The 10660-nt window shown below is 40.5% G+C and overlaps 1 protein-coding gene across 3 annotated transcripts in view; it reads left to right on the top strand.

Moving 5' to 3' along the window:
- The first annotated feature begins 617 nt into the window (after window positions 1-617).
- Window positions 618-10660, top strand: part of SNAP25 (synaptosome associated protein 25) — a 79316-nt gene continuing 69273 nt past the window's right edge. For 2 of the 3 annotated variants that reach the window (XM_057702004.1, XM_057702005.1), the window contains exon 1: window positions 618-753. The gene's annotated coding sequence lies outside the window, so the exon portion shown is untranslated. Of the gene's footprint in view, window positions 754-9414; window positions 9483-10660 lie in introns of all 3 variants that reach the window. The other variant, XM_057702006.1, reaches the window with a different exon arrangement.

Raw genomic sequence — 10660 nt, 5'->3', positions numbered from 1 at the left:
GCCCTCGATGCCACTTTGATAAAATGAAGAAATCACTCATAAAAATAGCAACCCACGTAGCTTGGCCATATATGGAGTTGGTGAGGGTTGACAGGGAAGCCCCTTCGGACCATCTTTTTTAGAAAAAGCAAATTGCAACTGAAATCTTCCCCCACCCCCTTACCTTCTACTCCTCCTCTGCCTTCCCCTCCCCTTCTATGACTCAACCAAAGACTCAGCGGGGAAAATTTTTCTATATATAATCGCATACATATTGCATACATATCACACATATACATACACACACACATACATATACATACACACATATACAAACAAAACAACATCAGAAGACCAGTCGCGAGATAAGTGAGTTTGCCCGTGACCGGGTGTTAAAATGGAGTCATAAGAATCGTCCCGTTCGGGTGTTTATAAAAGACCAAAATACAAAGCTTTGCAGTAAAGCGAGCTGGGAGCTGAGTCAAGCGCTCAGCGCCTCGCGGCTCCTCCCTTCCCACCCCCCCGGCCCCCGCGCCCGTCCTCCCTCCACCCTCCCCTCAGCACACTTCCTCCCCGCCCCTCCAGGAGACGGCTATTAAAAGCTGCTGACGTCAAAAGGGACGGCCATCTTTGATGAGGGCAGAGCTCACGTTGCATTGAAGACGAAACCTCGGGGAGGTCAGGCGCTGTCTTTCCTTCCTTCCCTGCTCGGCGGCTCCTCCACACTTGGAACCTGCAGGTGACGGGCGAACAGCATCCTCTGGAGAAGCCAAGGTAAGGGGCCCCCCTCCCCAGGTCGTGGTTCTGGCTCTAGATGGCTGCATATCCAGAGGGGACCACAGCTGGGCAGACCAAGTGAGCTTGGGCAAATACAAGAATTTGTGCACCTAGGGTGCGGTATTCCGTGTGTGCGCGTCTGGCTGGACTCCCGCCCGGGGCTTTCTAAAGTATTTTCGAGGTGAGCTGCTTGGGGAAGGGATAAATGGTAATAGTGTAGATGGAGCGATGGGGAGGAAGCGCAAGGATACGTACGGAATAATAACTTACTCTTTTGAAACAGTAGTGGGACCCTCTCTCCCATTTTGCGATGCAGTTTTCAGAGATGTTTAGGCTGCTGGTTTAGGTTGTTTGTTTGTTTTTTCCTTCTGTAGATCAAAACAAACCAACCCAACCCTCTGGTTCTGACCCTATTATTTTGACTGTTATCGTTAGGGCGCTATTATTCAGGGAAGAATTAGGGAGAAGGCAGGCTGTGTACGCTGGGGAGGCGAAAGAAGGGGGAGTTCCCGCCCCGGGCAAGCTGAGCTGCAGCAGCCACAGCAGCCTCCATGCCCCACGGACTTGATTTATGCCGCCTGCTCCACGTCAGCTGCAGGCTGGCAGGAGGCGGGCGGGTAGTGCTGGGTGGGAGGGCTCTGCGGAAGGCTGGCGGGGGCGGGGGCTCGCCTCCGGGACTGCGGCGGCCCGCGCTCAGCACCCTGGACAGCAACACAAGGGACTGCGCTGGCGACCGCGACCTTTCAGCACCGCGCATAGCGGTCCGGCCGCAGCGCCGCATCTACCTGCGGCAGAGATGCCTGGCCAGGGCTAGAGGTTCCAGGGCTGCAGGCCAAATTGCTTCTCTGAGACTTCGGTCTCACGGAGACCCCTAATAGAGCAGGCATAGTAGGTTAAACGAAAAAAAAAGAAAGGAAAAAATAAATCCTGCCTACAGGACTCCTTTGCAAGCAATTACCAGCTCCCATCCTTAGCTCCTGCATAGTCTTAAAAAAAAAAAAAGTCTACTTGTGGAAATTTTCTGTGTTGCCCTCCCCCCTCCCTTTTTTTTAGGTAGAAAACAAACACATTTTTAAAAAATCTGCACTTATCCTCCAGTTGGAAATCCAGGGGGTTGTTTATTTCTGATTTTTAACACAGAATAGATCTGTCTGCAGATCGTGGGTGGTCATGAATGAGGTATATATGAAGATGCCAACACAGTCTGTTTATAGGAGTGATATATCTTTCTACATGTTTCTATTTGATAAAAATACAGTAGTTGAAATAAGCAGAATCAGCTTTAACAATGAATCCGTCTTCCTCTCCCCCATCCTCGTAATTAGGCATGAACACAAGCACACACTCATAAAAATACATCTCTAAGAAATAGTACAGGTCTTATAGGGTGTAGATTTAACCTCTTTGGCAATGTTTTCAGAGTGAGGGGAAGTGTTTCCTATGGACATGAGTTATCTCAGGATAGTTTCTGATTTTGACAACATTAAGACTGGCTTTCCTCAGGGGAATCCAACTATGTCCTTCAGGGTGAGGCAGATGAAAGGACCATGGTGTTAGACTGACACTGGACTCTGACTTAAAGATCTACTGCAATTTCCATTATGGCACTGCGGGATTTTGCTGAGGCAGGGATAAGTACTTTAACCATTTTCTACTCTGACATTTGGAGCCTGTAAGTGAACAAAAATTATCACAGGGATATTTACAGCTGTTTGATATAACTAAAATCAACATAAAAATGACCAGGAACAAAATCGTGCTATTTGAGTAATTGTTAAATAAGAGTAATAGCGTCATATGTAAGAGTGTACACACAATGCATTAAAGAGACTCTACTGTGATCCCCTGAAAAGCCTTAAAATAAGATCTTGGATTGGGTTTAGTTAGTCATTAACTCCAATCATTTATATTCTAGAGGTGTTCAAATGCCCTGTCCACATAGAGAAGGTACTTTCATTCCCAGCTATTTATTTCCTGGTGTATTTTTTTACAGATAACCATGTGGTTTCCATATAAGTATATACTGATCTGTTGCAGGGTATGGATGTAAAATTATTATTCAAGAGTATGTAACTGCATGGAAGAATTTTATAACTCTGCAATCTGCAGATGAAATAAACAACTGTGTTTTAGTGATGAGAGGAGGGGAGACAAGATGGGTAGGAGTCTTAAAAAATGCTTTGACTTCATGCTGCGTGTCCGGACAGCTCTCTGCGTAGTTGCGGCAAATGAAAGAGCCTAATGCTGCCGGAATTATGTGCTTGGACATTAGTAATTACTGCTTGGTTTGTTTGCTAGTGGAAGACTGGGATGGGGGGAGTGAGCAGAGGTAGAGGACTGCCGTGAAACTGGCAAAGGGTACATACAAATCTGGGAGGAAGTGCACAATTGTGGAGCTAATAGCTTACTGAGATGTTAGAGAAAAACATAATTGAAACACGAATTTAACATTTACATTATTGATAAGCTTCAGGGAAAAAATCAAGACATTTCCTGTTTTAAGTTTTAAATTTTAAAAATCCAGGGCAACATGGTGAGAACAGGCAGGAGCAGATGGACATAAGATGTGCCAGGAAACCTTCACACAGACCCTCTGATAGTACCTGCTTGTTTGCTCATTGGTATTTTCTCCTTTACCACCTTGGCATTCAGAATATGAAACAACTTGTAATCTTATTAACCTCTCCGTGGTAAAATCTTTCAAGGATTCACAATTGTATTTTTACTTTGTTAAACATGCACGACCACACATGCATAAACACAATACGAACTGCCTCTGAATTAGCTTATATAAAGGCGTTCCTAAACTCTAAGAGTTGACCCCAGAATGATAGTTATCAACCAGAATATTGATGTGTCTGCCAGTAGCACCTCTTCTCATAGCAGCCGGCCTTCAGCAGAACGTGTAGGTTTTGACAATTAGGAGAAATGAGAGATAATTTGAGAAAGAGGTTGAGAAAGGAGACATGAAGGATAGAAATAGATAAACCTGCTTTGTATATGATGCACTATGAATAAACTTTTTCTCACTTCATGGAACTGCTTTACAATTCTATAAAGGTAAGAAAATTGGTGTTTTTCAGCCTCAGTGCTAAATAGATTTCTGCAATGTCATCCCTTGTCAGTGGGGACCAACCTGATTGGAAGACATTGATCAATCAGTGAGCACCAGATACATAAATGAACCCCATTGAGAATATAAAATCTCATGCCTATATGGTCTTTGACCTCAATAAGTTTAGCATCTAGTACTCCAAATGAAAACAACAATAAAAATTAATGATACCAGAAGGAAAATGCAATAAAACAGTAGAAAAAAAATCATGGAGTGTATAATTATTTGCCAAGTCAATGTGACCAAAAATAAGGAATGCAGATTCTAAGAAGGACAATATTTCTGTGGACTAGAATGATTTGAGAGAGGAAGCAGGACCTGAGCTGGCTTTTGGAGGTTGGAGGAGGGTGAGGGAAGCCTGCTAAGTAAAAGTTACAGCATAGGCAGAACTGCAAGTTAGGAAAGCCCAAGTTATGGTCAGTTAACCCTAAAAATGTCCATCTATTTGGGTGGAGTGGGATGCTTGTAAAGGGGAATATGCTGGAACAGTGAGTTGGAGGCATCTATGAAAGGCCTTGAAGGCTACATTGAGGACTTAGTGCTTTATCCTCTAAAGTTGATTTCTGAGCAGAAGCTAATATAACAAAGTAACTATGTTTTTTTTAGCATCTTGGAATTGCTATTGACTGAATGGAATTAAATTTTCATTCTTCCAGAAATAGAGGGGAACAAACTGTTTTCATAAAGGATGATTAATTTAAAAAATAACAACCGGTCCTCATTTAGCCATCTATTAAGATCACCCTTCAGTATACACATGGGCTGCTAAGTCATACCCACAAGTTAATTGTAGGTGTCAAATTTTCATTATTGACTAGAACGAATTATTCAAGATGAGTGCCTACCAAGAAGATTGAAAATCAGGTCAGGAATCTGGGGATGAAAGGTATCCAGAAGGTACACTTGAATAATAAATGTGCAGAGCACTCTCTTGGACACTCTGAGTATTCTGCATTGTCAAATACACTGCCTGGATAGATTAAAAAAAGATGCCATGTTTTCTGTTCATGTTTCAGGCAGCAGACATGTAGAACAAGATCCAAATGGCTAAAACTGGAAAAAAAAATAAAAGAAAGAAAGGAAGGAAAAGAAAGAAAGAAAGAAAGAAAGAAAGAAAGAAAGAAAGAAAGAAAGAAAGAAAGAAAGAAAAAGAAAAGAAAGAAAGGGAAAGAGAAAGAGAGAAAGAGAGAGAGAGAAAAAAAGATACTATGGTAAAATTTTAAAAAACTGAGATTATGTGGGCAATATATCATATTTCTCTCCTTACCATCTTAGCATCCTAGCTGACTTTTGCTGATTACCCCTACTCCAGGGCTTGCTTGAGGTCTGAACTATGCCCATTTCACTTTTAATCTTGTGGTTACTAGTCTTACAGCAGAGCTTCACAGTTCCAAATTCTGACGGAAGTAACGGAAAGAGTCAATGGCTTCATGTGGAGGAATAAATAGCAGTTGCAGACATAGATCTTGTTGCTATTTCAGTTCTCACTCTGAAGTGTCAAGGGACTGTCCTCACCTGTTCTTCACCAAAACACTGGCAGGGAAGACATTCTTAGGATAACACGTTGATTTCGAAGCTGACTCCCTGGGGCAAGATTGGAGGTAGTGAGGTTTGATTCTTTAGTAGGGCAGACTGGTGGTTATTAAACCAAGTGCAGAAGGCCTTCCAAGGTATTAAGTAGGAGGGAGGAGATATGACAGAGCATTGAGGAAGCAGGACATGATGAGTGGAAAAAGAGTTTGAAAAAATTAGTCTTACAAGAGGAAAGAGGCTTCAGAGAAATTTCCAGGGAACCCTGTCTGCACTATGAATTCTTCAGGATTACTGTCACTGCTGTAATGATAATAGCTACTTGTTTCTACATAATTTTCTTCACAAGGATCTCAAAGCACTTCACCAAATATAAAAATCCAGTTTCTGATTTCTAAGTGAATGATGCAAACCATAGTCATATATGATATTAGATATTTCATATATGATATTAGATAACATTTAGCAAGCCATAAATCTGATTTAGAGTAGAGGTACCCAAAGCAGTGGTTAATCAGAATAGGTCTGTGGGAGGGAAGAGTGAACCACTAATTCTAAAAGCTTTTACCTGTACTAGCTCACTGAATCCTCATAACAATGCTGTAATCATTGTACTATTATTATTTCCATTTTACAGATGAGAAAACTGAGGCAAAGAAAGGCTAAATAACTTGCCTAACATCACAGAGCAGAGCCAGGATTTAAATGCAATCCGTCTGACTCCAGAGTCTAAGCTCTTAACTGTATACTCTGCTACCTCTTGCATCATCCACATTTTTCCTACTTGCTAAATAAGGCACAGAGAATGTGTATGATGGTTTTTTGTTGTTGTTGTTTTGTCTTGCAGTGTCTTTTCCCTTTCAGTCGGGCAGCAGAGCATGATGGCAGGGGTGCTGATCAGGAGCCAGGAGCCCTGGATCTAGCCCTGAAGCAGCTGCTTGCCATTTTCTTTAAATGTCATTCAACCACTATTGAACTCAGTTTTTTCATCTGTAGAATGACAGCAGAATTGAACTAATGTTTTCCAATATCTTTACCATTCAGAAGTCAATGAAATCAGTGGCAAAAACTCTAGGTGATGATAAGTCTGAGGCCAGCGACCTGGTGGTCTCAGATGGCACTGCCTTAATACTGTTTCAGTGACTGGCCTGACTCCCTCCCACACTGTAAGAGTAATTATATCCACAGCTCCCACCCCCACTCAATCTCTCTCTTTTTTTCCTCAGTAATTTCTTTGATGTCAAAGAAATTGACATCATCATCTTTCTGAAGCCTTTCTGGTCAGACTTAAGAAATCCTGACTTTTTCCTTAAAGCCCTGATCTGAGTCATCACTGCTTTGGGGATCTCCCCTCCTTCTCAATCAGATTTATTGCTGCCTGGCCCAGACTATTTTCTACAACCTGCCTAAACTTTCTGTAATTCTTTTTTCAACCTAATTAACTGTTTTAAAAAAATTCTTTCTAAAACCCCTTTTGATCATGTCTTTATGTCTGACTTAAAGCAATTTGTTAGCTGCTATTTCCTCATTCCTCTTTTTCCCTCTGCCTCTTAGAAAAGGGGAAACAGAAGCTTTTGTAGAGTCTGTGAGCTCTTAAGTACTTAAAAAGTAACATTTCCATATGACTTGAGTTACATGATTTAAGTAGCCAGCTCAAAACCTAATAAAATTTGGAGGATGGAGAGGTAGTGGTAAAATAACATTACATAAAAGCTTCAAGGACAAGGGACTAGGAGAGGAGGAAGCTTTAAAGCCTATGAGATTTAAAGTTCAGAGGCTAGCAGCTGGCGGTACAATATTTATGAATTAAATTCACAAGTTCCAGAAAAGCCATGTTCTTCTTGTTGCTATAAACTCATTCTTACTGCAGATTTCAGCATCTTTCCATCAAAGTAAAGCATGATATGACAAGAGGAGGTGCTAACTGATTTTCTCACTGCTGACTCACAGAGGTTAGCTGCAGTAGCAATTAGCAAATGAGAACAAAACTGTATGCCCCAAAAGAGATGGGGTAAATCTTGTTTAAGGGTTAGTGCTTCCTTTTATTTTTCCTTTTAAATATTTAACAACCATTCTGGAGAAACTCAAAGTGAATTACCAATGCACACACTGGATTGGTGCTGAATGACAGCTGCGCTAAGTTTATGAATTGCTTTCTGTGGTCATGGAAAAATAAATTTGATCCTCTTAGCTGGTTAAAAGAAGCTGAATTATGATCCCTGTGAAGGGAAAATTAAAACAACTTACTTATCTTTTATTCTATTTGGGGTTTTTTGTTATTGATTTGATTTGGTTCCTATTATCCAAAGATGGCTAATTCTCACGTCTTGAGTTGAGACTGTTTGCACTTTCTGCTGACTCATTTATACTTGAAGATGGTCCATTTTATACTTGAAAAGCAATGTTATTTTCCTGCTAAAATGATAGGTTTGACAAAATGACCATCTGGTCCCGGCTTCCCCATTACTCCTATATCCAAATGACCCTAGTTGTAGATTTTGAACTTGGGAGATGACTTTTCATGCCTGCAGGCTTGAGTGCATGGTTTCTGTCCTTTACTGATGACAACATGTAAGAAAATGAAAGCCTCTTACGTGCCCCCCGAGGCCAGAGTCACCCTGCACACCTGCCTCATTCCTATTCTAGAGAAATCTCTCAGTTCATCTCAGAAAGTCCTACAAGTTGAACAGAATTCCCTTTCCATGAAGAATCTCAGACCAAATTGCTGATCACCTTTATTCATGTTTTGTACAATTTCAGAGAATAGTGACTGACAAAACAGAGTATTTCTTGTTTCCCTGAAGTTAGTCTGAGGTTGATCTAGGTTAGAGGTAAATCACACTGCAGCTTCTCCATTAATAAATAGAAAGTAGAGGGAAGTAAATGCCAGTAATCTGCTGGGAAGAACACTGCAAACAATTTCAGTATGCAATAGTCCTGTTGAGTGAATTTTTTTATTTCAATGGGAAAGTCCATTATAACTTCTTTATAACACTAGAAATCAAGAGAGTATTCCTGATTTATGCGTGAGAATTGCTGAATACATCTACTTTTTCCAATTTCAAGATGACTGTCCCTATATTCCTCAAATATAAATCAACTGTCATTATGGCACTCTTTACTAATTAATTAATTCAGCAAATGTTTATTGAGCATCTGTCATATACCAGAAGAACACAGTACTAGTTACTGAAGGTAGAGCAGTGAAAAAAACATGCATGATTCTGCCTTCAATGTATTTTGCTGGGCATCCCTTCTTGAGGTGTTATTATTTTAGAAATGCTTCGTATAGTATCCTTTTTAGACTCTAAGACATTAACCTGACTTAAAAAAGAATTTGGTTCTATCCAAAATATGCAATTGATTGAAGCTTTCTACTGAGTGATCAGTGCCCATGGAAAAGTTGCTGTCATAAATAGAATGTAAATTAAGAACCAGGCTCAGACATCAAGGAACTTAGTAAATATCTAAGATGTGCCCTTGTATAAATTTGTCTCTACTTACATGGCAATAAATTAGGATATCACTAAAATTTCCTTTCAGTAAATGTTATCCCAGTATCCCATTCTCTCCCTATATATACCATTTCCCACCACTCATGGGGAGAACAGGTCAAGCTTCAAGAAACATGGTATCTCCTAGGCTAGAAAACCGGGTTCCAACTATAAAATTCATGCAGCAATGCAAGAACAGAATGACTGAGAGAAACAGCAGTATCTTTTGGATGACAGTAGCTCCCAAGCCAATCCACCTCCCTCTGAAAACTCCCTATCATTAAACAAGTTTCAAAGATTCAGGATCAAATAGAAGAATGTATTAATCTCCCAACTCTTGCTTTTCAAAATTTACCTCTTCTTACCAATGAACAATGCTCCCATTTATCACATTACTTTGCAATTACGTACTTATGCATTTCTCTTCCTTAACAGACTATAAAAGTCTTTGAGAGCAAGGGCAATATCTTAACCATCTTTGAATCCTCAGTACCTATAACAGTTTCTGTCACACACCAGGTGTACAGGAAAAGAATGAGTGAATGGGATACCAACTACCCCTTTGCAGAGAAAAGAATTCTGCCACTGTAAGTAATTCCTTCTTTTATTGATCAGATGTTATGATCAGAACAACTCGGGAATACAGATTCACCCTAAATGTTGGAATAAAATTATGTCCCAGGGAAGCACTTTTGTTCATCCCACCTAGCTGCCAAACTTTGGCAAATAATTTGTTTTTCTGACCTGCTGTTTTATCACCTATGAATCAGGGGCTAAAATGCTAATGAAGAATCAGAAGAGTCTCAAGAAAAGCATTGCTAAAAGCAGGTTTATATTCAGAGATGAAGAACCATTGCCTGTGAGTGACTTAGGTCAATTTCACATACAAAGCCAAGCTGTTTAATGAAATAATGCAGTTAAAATTATTTGCTTTTCATTAAGATGGAAAGGATGTTTTTGATGCCTCTCTTCACATGTTCACTGAGACATATATTTAGTCACCAGGGAAGTAGATTGGTGGCTTCAGCCACCTCTTGTCTTTGGCACCGCATATTTACGGCTTCTCTGTTAGAATTGGTGGCATGGTGTATACAAGCTCTCCATGTTGATTTGGCCTCCTAGAAAATATCCTCCAAATACATCAGTTTCTAACTGGTCCTTTCAAACATCCAGTGTCCTCTAGCTTAGGAGAGAAACATAAACTGAGGCATGATGTGGTAAATCAGTCCCATTTATCACTGAAAAAAAGCCATTATCAAAGGACCATTGAATATTGCATTTCTCCCCCAAGTCCTTTTCATGAAACAAGCCTAAAATCACTGGTCAGTTACTCTGTGCCCTACTTTCTCCATCTGAGAATGAAGGTACCACTTGTTGACCATAAGGAAAAAGTAACTAAAAAAAATAAAGTATTTATTGAATGCCCACAGTATACTGTGCTAGACCCTTGGCATACATGATCTCATTTAATTTCCATGGCAAGCTTAAAAGCATTTGGAATTCTTGTCTCTCTGACTGCAAAGCCAGTGTTTTTCCCCACCACCTTGTGAATTTTCCAATAAGTCACACACAATCTGTTGAGGTCTTCTAATAGAAAGGACACTGCTGAGATGTAGAACATGAGTCAGCAAAATCCAAAGAACTCAGTCCTGTGGACTAAAAAGTCAGGTGAGATGTGATGGTATGAGCTACCCAGAGAAACTAAATATCCAGACAAACTCACTGAGCACTGGATTGAGAGTCAGAGGGCTGCATGCTTAGCCCA

This window comes from Hippopotamus amphibius, chromosome 12 (genome assembly GCF_030028045.1).
Source record: "Hippopotamus amphibius kiboko isolate mHipAmp2 chromosome 12, mHipAmp2.hap2, whole genome shotgun sequence".
Classification (NCBI taxonomy): domain Eukaryota; kingdom Metazoa; phylum Chordata; class Mammalia; order Artiodactyla; family Hippopotamidae; genus Hippopotamus; species Hippopotamus amphibius.
The sequence above is the reverse complement of the archived record's forward strand: the minus strand, read 5'-3'. Positions and strand labels throughout refer to the sequence as shown.